Raw genomic sequence first — 12,049 nt, forward strand, 5'->3', positions numbered from 1 at the left:
GACACTTATTTTATCAACTTGAGAAGGGTGCCTGAGCTCGCGACTGTTCTTATTGAACATGTTTTCCCAATTATATTTCTTTTGTAATTAAATTGCTAATAAAATATATCTTGGGTTGATTGGACTGTGCATATCGGCATGATTGTTCTCCCATATGTGTATGTAGATTTTTTCATCTCTTAATTAGGGACCATTGTTTCTTTAATAACTATGGCGGTCATTCTGACCGCGGCGGTCGCCGCCCGCCAAGCGGTTCCCGCTGAAAGACCGCTCCGCGCTCAAAAGACCGCAGCGGCCATTCCGGCTTTCCCGCTGGGCCGGCGGGTGACCGCCAAAAGACCGCCGGCCGGCCCAGCGGGACAGCCCCTTCAACAATGAAGCTGGCTCGGAATGGAGCTGGCGGAGTTGAAGGGGTGCGACGGGTGCAGTGGCACCCGTCGCGATTTTCACTGTCTGCACAGCAGACAGTGAAAATCTTTGTGGGGCCCTGTTAGGGGGCCCCACGGCACCCGTTCCCGCCATCCTGGTTCTGGCGGTGGACACCTCCAGAAACAGGCTGGCGGAAAGGCGGTCGGAATCCCCAAGGCGGTGCTGCAAGCAGCGCCGCCATGGCGGATTCCCTGGGCCAGCGGGAAACCGGCGGGAAACCGCCGGCTCCCCTTTTCTGACCGCGGCTTTACCGCCGCGGTCAGAATCGCCCAGGAAGCACCGCCAGCCTGTTGGCGGTGCTTCCGCCGCCCTCCGCCATGGCGGTCATGGACCGCCAAGGTCAGAATGACCCCCTATATGTAAACCCCTGGTCCCATGTTATCCATGGGTTTCCTTTCTTGTTTATAATAGTATTGTAGTGACTGGCATTCATAGGCTCTGTAAGCCAAACCTCACCATTATTACGCTCAGAAAATAGGGAAAACACTGTGTCAACCAAACAAAAAATTACCGTTTTCCATTCTGAGCAAAAGTTAGAGAATATAAGTGATCTAAAGGCAATAAAGGACCTAGCTCAGCTAGACTGCATATTCTTTTATTTAAATAATTGAGTTCAAGGCATTTTTTAAAATAACCATTTGTAATTTTTGAAAGTAAGCGTCCAGAAAATACAGCTTTGCGAACACTGCAAACTTTAATGAGATTTAACCATAACCAGCTTATCATAGGTTATATTGCGGGTAGCAGATAGCGAGCTCATAATCAAACGTTTTTGTTTCAGATATGAATATTGTGGATTTAAGCCACGGTGTGCACAAAATAGTTTTTACCTAATTATAACAATTTCCACTGCCCTATGATTTTTAAAATGTGCCTAATAACTTATTTCATTGTCGTTCAAAAATGTAGACAAAAGGTTAATCTGCGTAACTTCCACCCTTGAACTCTATTAGTTTTTTCATTAAGGACTCTCCAAAGAAAGTCTTGCCCCTTCTCAGGGGCCTGGGAACCATTACATATGAACACATAAGCACTTGTGTTCCCCAATTTCAGAGTGATCCCCAAGATCTAGATTATGCCGAGTGTTCAGTCATTGGCTAGTACTCTTGGCTTGTCCCAATATCTTTCCTCCTCTGTTCTTCTCACAAAGTTGCCCCGAGCCGTCGTTTGCAAAAACATTCTGAGGCATGTCAACACATGAGAATTCTCATTCTGTCAAAGAGCCACAAATATATGTGTACCACAGACCGTAAGTCATAGCCAATGACATGTTAGATTTTATTTTGTTACCAAACATTTTTCTTCGTAAGGAATAGAGGTTTTATTGTGCATGAGATTCAATATGAAAACTACCAAATCCATACAATGTAATTAATACACGGTCAGCCAACACACTTCGCAGATAACAACTACTTTGTCAAGGATGAAAGACTGAAAACCTTGCGACGAACCTTAAGCTTCTGCTCATACCTGAAAGATATCTGTATCAGACAGGAACAGGACCCAGGGTAAGATTGTCCTGAGTGGCAACAGGATTCCTATGAACGCTACAGGTCATCTTGTACGTAGTAGCAACGTTACTTTTTAAAAGTGGGAAATGCAGTTGTTTTGTATGGTTGGTTTAGACGCCTAAGTCAATTTGCAGTATCTTGATGATGGCGCTTTAAAACTACAAAACTACTACTGCATAAAAGGTGGCAAGATCGGGATGCAGGCCCAAAATCCACATTTTCGTCTACTTTCTGATTAATTGGCTAAGACATCGGATATTGAAAAGGAGGTCTTCCTTACAAAATAACACTTATTTTCAACTTTATAACAATTTGCTGTTCATAGCGCATTTGCTGTCATAGTTTCTCTGTTTCAAAGCAATCTGAATCCCCTGTGTTACTGTTGTGGCAAATTACGAGTAATTTTACGCAATAAAGAAAGACACGGTAGATGGATTGATGCGCTTCATGCTGAAACGTAAATATAATGGAAACAAAAAACGAGTTTGTTGTCATTTTACACAAGCCAACAAGTTTATGACCACAAAAGAGTTTCAAATACAGAAGTGTTAAAGGGCACCAACTAAAATACCAAATACTATCTACCTTTTTAAAAAGTGTTTGCAGAACTTTAAAAATGTTTACAAGACCAAAAAAATGTACAGTTCACATGCCCGGTACCAAATGACATTATACTCCCTCCCAGCCTACCCCCGCTGCCCTCCCCCTGTTCGGGCTTTCTTCAGCTCAGCTTCGGAAATTTGAACAAAAGTCTCTTTTAATAGAATTTCCTACTTTACCTGCTCCGGGCAGCTGCAGTAGAAGCCAAACTTCAGCCAGAAAATACCATGAAGTTTCTTTCCTTTCAGGTAGGGAAAATACACTAAAGAAACAAAATATATATATATGCGCTGCTTGGTAAAACCTCAACTTCTTTTTCAAAAACATAGGTTATAACCTGTTCTTTCCTGCCATATTATTGTAACTTCTTGGAAAAAGCGTATTCTGCTTGCATGGTTCTTTTCAAGCTGTCCCCCCTCTGAATGCTCGGGGCCTTTCTCTGGGCTCACCTGTTGCTCCTGTCCCGCCTTCCTTGGCCAGTAAGTGGGGTTGGTTGCGTCTGAGCAGTGCTGGCTCCGTTATCAAACACGAATAGGGCGAGGTCCAGAGGAGCCACAAACAGCGAGCTGTCGCATCTAGAAGAATTTGTATTCCTCCCTCATATGCCCCCTCCTTTCCGCCGCCACCCCCTACAGCGACCCACCCTTTCTTCTGGTAATAGCGGAGTTGGCGTAGGAAGCCTCACTGGTGGGGTAATCGCCGCACAGCACATGTGCTTTCCTTTTTTTTCTAACGTGTTTGCAGCGCTCTTGAAATTTGTGGTATATCCGATCAACACACGTATCCACCGTGTTATAGATCATGGACAACACTAACAGGCGGGGTCGCTATCACCCCTGGAGTTATGAACGTTTTTCATTGATGTGAACCGGCCTATACAGAAATATTTCACAATAGGGTTTGGTGCAATGAAACTCTGCCAGATCTGGAGGAAGCTGACTCCATTACGTCTACAAATAGACCTGTCAGCCTGTAGACATGAAAACACCACACACATTCTGGCCCAAACGGCTCATCCAGGGCTCTTTTTTATTCAAAATTCAGCTGGGCAGGTGTTTGTTGGTCCTCCTGCTCGGACGTCACAGGACCCACTAACAGTTAGCAGTGCACTGTTTTGCAGAAGTTCTAGTGAGGCTCACGTGAAAAAAAGTGGAGGGGACCAAAATACTTGAATTTTGTCCTGTAAAAGTAGTTAGAAACGTCCATTAGTTTGTCGGTCATGTAGGCTTTGCCATTAGGGCTGCATCTCTTTTGGCTTCAGAATAGAATGCCTCCAAACTTAGGTTTACTGTGGAGAACACATGCAGATGTCTCCTAAATCATCCGATGAGCAAACACTCCATGTACCTAGAATGCACTAGGATCAGTTCTTACTTAATACCTTTAAGTTAGAAAGTCTCAGATTTGTGAACCAGCACAGTTGGGATGAGAGCCCGTGATGACTTAGCAGGATCGAAATCCATCGACAACTAGAAAAGAAACTGCTGAGCAATTTTTAAGCGACTGTCTTATTTGGGAGCTCAAAGAACAAGCTCATTTCTGACCCCCATAAGCTCCAGGAACAATTCCCCAATATTTTCTCGGTGGAATGGTCTCTCTGTAAAATATTGGACTATTGAGTCTCCCATTCCATTCAACATTGAATACTATTGTATTATCTTAAACAAACGGTGCGAGTTACGAGGGGTGGTGTTGGCGGTGGCGGGGGGTTGGGGGTGGTGGAGTGGAGTGTGTGTGTGTATATATATATATATATATATATATATATTTATATATATATATATATGTTTCCATAGGAAAAGTGTTTTTGTTTTGCTAATAACTTTGGTGCCTTGAGCTGAATCTTCACAAAAAATTCAAAACTGCTTTGTCACACACTCAGCTGCTGTTTGGGTCTGGAAAGTTTCGGGGTGATTTGTCAAGTGGGGGCAGAAAAAAGGGGGCCCCCAAAACACATTTTCCTCATGCAAAGTCCCAAGGGGATTGTAGACATGACTAGACCCTGAAACGCTGGACATAATTCCACCCAATTTGGCAGAAAGCTAGATCTTGGTCCAGAAAGATCTCTTTGTGTAAGTTGATGCAAATCTGTTCAGTAGTTTTGGAGTTATTTAATCAACACGTCAACAGCAATGTGGTGTTTGGCTTGCTGTAACTGAAAGGAAAGTTGCAGCCTCCATTTTGTCTATTGTCACTAGGTCCCAGGGGATTGGGGTAGAGGGGGGAGGGTCCTAAAACTGGTATCAGTACCTTGACCCCATGGGTCTGATGGAGGGGTTTGTGAGGGTTCCTGCATGGGAAAAAACTGTTGAAAAACATTTTTTTGGGGCAAGCGAGGATCCGTGGAACTCTTGCAGCGCTCAGTGCGGCACCCTGTGTGACTCCTTGATGGATCGGCGGACCCAGGGCCAAATTAAAAAAAAACACACCCACTCACAGACTGACTCACAAACCCATCATCATCATCAAATAAGCTTTTTTAGTTTTTTTAACAAACCATAAAAACAGCACAATAAAAATAGTTCGTATGAGTGTCAAAACAAGGAAAAATGTGAAAAACATTGCATTTGGTTGTACATTCTAAAAATATGGATAAAAAGTATATACGTATATATAAAAAATTTGTTGGCAGCTAGTATTGCATAGGGAAAGAAGTAGATACAAAAAATTGGATAGAAAGACTCACACACACACTCACACACATATTCACACATCCACACACCAACACACAGACACGCACATACACACACCCACCCCATCCCCACCGGCCATTGACCTTAATGAAGTGTGTATTTACTATTCTAACTCCACGCACGCTTTGACACACACACACACACACTGACTTACACACAAACACAACTACTTACACACCCACTCACATCCACGGATGTTAAGGTTAGGAAATGGAATTAGGAAAACCTTAGAAATTCACTAAAAAACCAAAGGTAATTGGGATGTTATAGTTAGATTCAGATTTTACATACACAAAACCATTGAAATTCAGCAGTTATTGTTAAACTTATCTCAAGAAACTATACCTCGTGCCCTAAGGTAACTATAACTCGCACACTCAATATACACTGCTAACTACCGCACATAGTATACCAGTTGTGACAATCTTCAATGACATCATTGATATCACTGCAACATGTGCAATAAAATTATTGATGAGAAAATTGTGCATGGTGAAGGCGTGACCCATTCCCTCTGCCCGAAGTATTTTTAAGGGGAGTGTGCTGCGTGGCCCCTCTCCCATAGCCTTTAAAGGGCCCTGGGAACCCCACCACCCAGGACCACTACTATTAAAAAAAGAAGGTGCTGCGTAGCACCCCTCCCTTAGCAATTAAGGGCATCAGGGACCCTGATCCCAAGGGGCAAGCTGACATACTATGTCCCGTGGAGCCCACCCCAGGGATGCAGCAGTTCCCCTGACTGCACCTGCGTTGATGGGGAATCTTGTGCATGCTCCCACCTGGCAAGAGCCTTTTTAAAACTTCTATAAAAGGGAGCAAACACAAAGTCTGCTCCCAGAGAGCAGGAGCTTTGCAAATTCTCCCAGGCAGGGAAACAGATCCAGAAATTGCTCCTACCCAGAGGTAGCACCATAAACAGCACTTACCTTTAAGTGATGAGGGCCCTGGGGGATGGGGGTCGTGGGGCTGATTATGGCTTGGAAAGGGGGCTGCATAGTCCCCCTTCCCTTTAAAATATATATGGCCCTAGCAGATGGGGTCCCAAGTGGCATAATAGGCTCGGGAAGGGGAGCCACACAGCCCCTTCCCCTTTTCTTTTATATATAAATATCTATATCCATATATTATAAATGTATATATAGTATATTTATCAACCTATTGTCTGTCTGTCTATCTATCTATCTATCTATCTATCTATCTATCTATCTATCTATCTATCTATCTATCTATCAATCTCTCTATCTCAAAAACCAAAGGTTGCTCTAAGGTAACTATAACTCGCCCCCCCAAGCCCAGTTTTCTCAATAATTGTCTTGCAAATGTTGCAGTGATAATTCCAATGCTGCTGTATAAGATATCATGGCTGATTAGGGTGACTACTTGGCATGGAGGCAAATTCTGGACAAGACTGTAAAGAATTCAGGACAAAAATTCTGGACGAAAGGTCAAAATGCAGGACACAAATTCAAGAACAAATGTCAGTTATACAGGCTCACCCAAGAGAGGCCATACTTCACTATGTTATCAGTGCATTTATTTACTCTTTTTTGACATAGCACTATTTATTCACTGTGGTCTTTTTGTGATTGCCTCCTGGTATGCTACATTCAGGTGTTGCATTACATCCTTGTTCAGTAGTAAATTAATGCCCTTCTGCAACTCCAATCTATGCCACTCTACAACGCTGTACTGTACGCCACTGCACTCTGTGCTTATACACTCTATGCTAGTGTACTTCACTCTGCAACACTCTATGCCCCTGCACTCTACATCAATACACTGTACGTCACTCTAATCTACTCTGCACCACTGCACTCTATGCAACGGCACTCTACATCACTTTATGCCATCACAATCTATGTCACTCTACGCAACTTCACTCTACCCTGCACCTCTCCACTCTACACCACTTGACTCTACTGTGAAACAATCCACTTTACACCACTGCACTCTGCACCACTACATTCTAGGCCACTCCACCCTACCCAGCACCTCTCCACTCTATGCTACTGCACTCTCCTCTGAAACACTCTATTCTACGCCACTGTACTCTACGCCACTCTGCCCCACTGCACTCCCAACCACTACAATCTATGCAAATGCACTCTAAACAACACTATACACCGTTGCACTCTGAAATTCTACTCTGCAACACTGAACTGGCTGCCACTATACTCTACACCACTCTACTCTGTACTACTGCATTCTGCACCAATACACTCTATTCCACTGCACTCTATACCACTCTAATCTGCATAACTCCACTCTATGCCACTGCACTTTACAACACTATACTCTGCTCTGCACCACTCTACAATACTCCACTCTGCACCACTCTACACCACTGCACTCTATGCCACTCAAGTCTACTCTGCACTATATGCCACTGCACCACTCTGCACTACTGCACTCTCTGCCACTCTATTGTATGGCACTCTTCTCCACTGCACTCTATGTCACTCTACTCTGCCCCATGCAACTCTATGCCACTGCACTCTAAACAACTGCACTGTATGCCACTGCCATTTACTCTGCACCACTGCACTCTGTGCCACTGCTCTCTGTACCACTCTACTCCACTCTAACACTGCACTGACACTCTACTCTGCAACTTTGAACTCTCCGCCACTGTACTCTATACCACTCTACTCTGTACTACTGCATTCTATGCCACTGCACTCTATGCGACTGCACTCTATGCCACTCTACTCTGCATCACCCCACTCTATACACTGCACTGTACAGCACTATGCTCTGCACTGCACCGCTCCGCTAATCCACTATGCACCACTCTACGCCACTGCACTCTACACCATGCAAGTCTACTCTGCACTGTGTGCCACTGCACTACTCTGCACTACTGCACTCTTTTCCACTCTATTGTACGCCACTCTATTCCACTGCACTCTATGCCACTTTACTCTGCCCTACGCCACGCTGTGCCGCTGTACTCTATGCAATGCACTCTAAACAACTTTACTGCACGCGACTGCACTCTGCTCTGCACCATTGTACTCTACACCACTTTTCTCTGTGCTACTCTACACAACTGCACTGACACTCTACTCTGCAACATTGCACTCTCTGCCACTGTACTCTACACCACTCCACTCTGTACTACTGCATTCTACGCCACTGCACCCTATGCCACTGCACTCTGCATCACTCCACCCTATTGCACTGCACTCTACAGCACTCTACTCTACTCTACACTGCACCACTCTACACTATTCCATTCTGCATCACTCTACGCCACTGTACTCTATGCCACGTAGGTTTACTCTGCACTCTATGACACTGCACCACTCTATACTACTGCACTCTCTGCCACTCTGTTGTATGCCACTCTACTCCACTGCACTCTATGCCACTCTACTCTGCCCCGTGTCACTCCATGCCACTGCACTCTATGCCAATGCACTTCAAACAACTGCACTGTGTCCCACTGCACTATACTCTGCACCACTGTGCTCTATGCCACTGCTCCTATGCCACTCTACTCCACTCTACACCACTATGCCACTAACATTTAACCCTGCTAAACAGCAGCCACTCTGGTGCATAACATGGCTAAAACACATTGGCAAAGCCAATAACTCTTGCGTAGACGAGACCTATTGGCTTTGCCAATGGCTGTTTGCACTAGGAGGTAGAGAGGTCCCTGAAAGAACTGTGAATGTGTAAGCCCTTATTTTAAACATGCATTACATACATCATAATATAGGCTGCTACAAAATGCTCAAATACATTTCAGTTAAATACAAAAAGTCCTTCTAAAATACAGATTTGAATAATATAGTTTATACCTAGTACTACATTTTTTTATAACAGTCCATTAAAAAAACACACTCCACAGCTCACCTTGGAATACCGTTGTAGTACCTCTCAAAAAGAAAATATCTTCAGATGTCATCAGAAAGCTTCAAGTGACTCCTTTGATTAAAGTCAATGCAGGTTTCCAAGCCCCTTTTCATTTGCAGATTTACCAGTTGTGCACATTTGCATTTCTTTGGGGAAGGAGACACTCTGGCAAGTAGGCCTGTTTCTTATTTGCCTGCTCCTCCCTCCCTCAGAGCACAGGAGACTCCCCGCCTTTTAGTCTAGATGGGAGAACTGACCTGTCCTAATTATATTTTCTACTTTAGGTGAAAGGCTAAAATCATGAACAAATGCTGTCCGTTAAGCCTTTCATCAAGGACAAGGGATGGCAGGCTGAAATTACAGGCAGTCTGTGAAAATTACGGACGGGTGGTCACCCTATGACTGATGTAAAATATGGGGTAGGTAGCAGAGCATGGCGAGGGTGTGTTATAGTTATCTTAGGGCACGAGCTATAGTTACTTGAAATAACTCTAATTATAACATCTGAATTATATGGTTTTTGCATTTCTGAAATGTGAGCCTAACTATAACATCCCTGTAACCTTTGTTTTTTAAGTGAATTTCTACGTTTAAAAAAAATTCTATTTCCTATTTTAGTGATTTCTGTGGTTTTTAAACATTAATTTACTTGAATTACTTTACGTTAATCTAACCACCGTCACACATGCCCTTTGGCCGTGTAGGGTGGGCCGCAGGGCCTGATATATGGCCAGGCCCTGCAGGCAACCCCCTATAAGCACCCAAACCATGCTATGCACCACCTCTGGCCATGCACAGTAGGGTTTGGCCACAGGGCCTGGTCTGCAACAAGGCCTGCATCCTACCCCCCTATTACCACTTAACCCCGTACCACGTGCCGCCTTTGGCCGTGCACGGAAGGGGTTGGCCACAGGGGCTGGCCTGCAGCCTACCCCCTGTAACCACCCACACCACTCATGAAATGCTTCTTTGTTTGGTGGAGATGTGATCCTATTCCTGTGCATCAAGAAGGTGTCTCCAAAATCAGTGGTAAACATGCTTGTGGTCCTTTTAGTAAGCTGTATTTCATCCTGGGAAAATGGCGGGAAGACGCTGCATACCAGTAATGTATAAGGGGTGGGGCCAAAAGGGAGATGCTTCTAAGTCATTTTACATACTTGTTGTTTTTAAAAGGGAGAACACGATCCCTGGTCTCAACAGCACATGACAAGTAAGAACCCACTTGTCTCAGTCACTAAATGAGATATTGCACACGGCAAAAAAGGAAAGATGCAAACAGCTCCATTAAGGACCACAGATACCTTTTCAAGGTGGAAATGCAGAGAAAAAACAGTTGCCTTGCCTTGACCATGCACAAGAAATTAGAGTGATTAGTAATTTACAGCAGTGGCGCTTTAACCTGGGCACCTGCTTAGTTTTTATCTGTAAGTGCTTAACGTTGAGGTTTAATTTCTGTGGCATGTGCTTCATGCCAGAATGAATCCTACCCTGCATATTTATCCAAGAAGTTTTTTTAAATAAAATGTTGAGGACCACAGAGAGAGAATCAAGTACCCCGTAGTCCCAGCCAGCTCCTCTCCTTATGTGGGAACCGGCATTGCTCCCTCACACAGGGAGCTGCTAGAAATGCAGCTCCCTGAGTGAAGGAGCAATACTTTCACCTGCTGAAACAGATGAAAACTCCTCTTCCAGCTAGCGGGAGCATTTTGACAGCTCCCCGCTTACTGGAAGTGGAGTTAGAGTTTGCTTTTGCTATGCGGGAGCTGCCACAGCTCCCACCAGGCAAAAAGCAAACAGCAATCTCCTGAGTGTGGGCACCTCAGAAGACAGCGGGAGCCGGCCCTCGGGTTGGCAGTCAGCAGGGCCAGAAATGGCTCCAGGAAGGGGGCCGCCTGGACTCTTATGTATGGGCTGACCTTAGGGAAGTGGTGGTTCCTGGGGACATATGTGGCCCAGGAGAGGGGCAACTTGCTCCCTTCCTTGTTTCAAAAATATGATTTGGCACCAGGGAGGTAGTGTGCCCCAGGGTTGAGGGGGTCTATGCGGAACCCCTCCTTAATGGTTTACTTTGTCCCGGGGAGGTGGTGGCCCCATTCTTTTTTTTTAAAAGCCCAGGGAGGTGGTGGTCCCCGGGGCCCAAGTGGTCTGTGTGTCCATCCTTATATATTTTATATATGTAGCCCCAGAGGGGAGGTGGTCCCCCTAGGGCATGAAAAAGCCCTTGGAAGGGGGCTTCATGCGCCACCCTCCAATTCTTTACAAAATGTGCATGCCGCTGGAACCTAGTCCACCCAAAGGGCTACATTATTATCAAGCACAGGAGACTGCGCATATATATATATTTTTTTAATTTATCGCAAAATTCGAGGATATCCATAAATTTTGCCATAACTTTAAAAAACATGCTCTTTTGACCTGGTGGGATGCCAGGGGAACCCCAGCAACAAGGCTAGATGGATAGTGTATTCGTACCCTGCCCCTTTTCTTTTTTTGAGTTTAGTTTTGGGACTCGACTGAAGCAGAGTCCCAAGTTGGCACCCAATCAGATCTCTAAACGAGATCAGGAGTATTCAAAAATGTATTGCAGCCCTAGATATACAAATTTGGATTTTGTTAAATTTCTCAAAAACTCATGAATGGATTTACACCAAATAAAAGAAGCATGTTTCTGGACAAAAACCTACCTTTCTGCCAAATATGGTGGGATTCCATCTAGCGGTTCGGGCTGTAGTTGTATTCAAAATCCCTATGGAATTAACATGGGAAAACCACTTTTTTTGACCTCCCACTTTTTCTCGGCCTTTGCTTGACAGAACTCCATAAATCTTTCCATGTACAACAAGACCCTAGAGCATGGGTACTCACAAACTTTTTCTCGGGGGCCAAAATTGCAGTATGGTTTGCGGCCGAGGGCCGCACTGAAGTGACAGCGGGGGGTTGGGGCTTAGAGGGGGC

At 44.7% G+C, this 12,049-nt stretch overlaps 1 protein-coding gene across 4 annotated transcripts in view; it reads right to left on the bottom strand.

The window, feature by feature from the left end:
- The window catches only part of NFE2 (nuclear factor, erythroid 2), a 227,007-nt gene extending 223,870 nt beyond the window's left edge, over positions 1–3,137 (bottom strand). The window contains exons 1-2 of one of the 4 annotated variants that reach the window (XM_069231007.1): positions 2,990–3,137; positions 2,720–2,802 (exon numbers count right to left, since the gene is read on the bottom strand). The gene's annotated coding sequence lies outside the window, so the exon portion shown is untranslated. Of the gene's footprint in view, positions 1–2,719; positions 2,803–2,877 lie in introns of all 4 variants that reach the window. The other 3 variants (XM_069231008.1, XM_069231009.1, XM_069231010.1) reach the window with 3 other exon arrangements.
- Between the last annotated feature and the right edge of the window lie 8,912 nt (positions 3,138–12,049).

This window comes from Pleurodeles waltl, chromosome 4_2 (assembly GCF_031143425.1).
Source record: "Pleurodeles waltl isolate 20211129_DDA chromosome 4_2, aPleWal1.hap1.20221129, whole genome shotgun sequence".
NCBI classification, from domain to species: Eukaryota; Metazoa; Chordata; class Amphibia; order Caudata; family Salamandridae; genus Pleurodeles; species Pleurodeles waltl.